Here is a 345-nt window from a genome sequence, read left to right as displayed (position 1 = left end):
TGTCACCTCCCAGGGACCCTCCTTCCTGTCTCTTCTCCCAGCCTGTGGCCGCTCTTCATCTAGCAAACAAGGCCGGGAAGCTGACCCCCCCCTCACATAGGAAGCGAGCCCGCCACCTGCCCTGGCACGTATGGAGGGGGTCTGCATATTGTGTACGGATTTCCGGGATTTATACACACACAGTATACTTTATTATGTACGGAGAGGACATATCTAAGCCACCACACCAGAGTGTCTCCCTTCCCTCAGCCTCCAAGCACTACCAAACGGCTGAACTTCACGGAGTCGCCCAACTACGCGTGCGCATCCCTCAGGCAGACGTCGCGTCAGACGTCACTTCGCCCC

The sequence above is a fragment of the Aquarana catesbeiana genome, linkage group LG08 (genome assembly GCF_042186555.1).
Source record: "Aquarana catesbeiana isolate 2022-GZ linkage group LG08, ASM4218655v1, whole genome shotgun sequence".
In the NCBI taxonomy this organism is placed as follows: domain Eukaryota; kingdom Metazoa; phylum Chordata; class Amphibia; order Anura; family Ranidae; genus Aquarana; species Aquarana catesbeiana.
This window is presented reverse-complemented; position numbering follows the sequence as displayed.